Here is a 630-nt window from a genome sequence, read left to right as displayed (position 1 = left end):
CTCGCACACAAGCGCACCCAAAAGAGCAAAACGGCGCAGAAAATGTGCATTTACATTAGAAAAACGCAATTAACACAAAATATTACTACAACAACAACAATAAGTACTACTGCAAATAATAAGAATGACCACACACACTCACTGATAGACAGCAGTATTTCCAATTACCTTTAGATTTATGTCTTGAAATGTGAGACTGTGTAAATTATGAATTTCACATTCATATCACCAGTACAGCAGTAACTAGCTATGTTGTCTTGATGTCATTTCAAAATTACTCTTGCTTATTTTATATGAAAGTGTAATACTGGATTTGTAAACGTGTGATCATCAATTTTGAGTTAATTTGAGGATTTACCAGCAAAATTACAATCATGAGCCGGGGAGGGGCTGCAGCTAGTAAGGCCACCCAGACGAGGTGTCATTCTTGGTTTTGCCACAAGAGGGCAGACTTGGTCCTTCTTCGTACACGTGTCAGCGTGTTTCTGTTTTTTGCATTTCATTTATTTTATTAACAAATAATCCGAAGCTTGGCAAAGTTCACTGACATCATACACCTGGTGACACGAAGAGCGCTTTCTCCTAATAATAAGTTTATCCTTGATTTATAGATTTAATTAAAAAATACTA

This window comes from Pundamilia nyererei, unplaced genomic scaffold (genome assembly GCF_000239375.1).
Source record: "Pundamilia nyererei isolate P.nyererei 1_Seehausen unplaced genomic scaffold, PunNye1.0 scaffold00011, whole genome shotgun sequence".
Classification (NCBI taxonomy): domain Eukaryota; kingdom Metazoa; phylum Chordata; class Actinopteri; order Cichliformes; family Cichlidae; genus Pundamilia; species Pundamilia nyererei.
Note: the sequence above shows the minus strand (reverse complement) of the source record.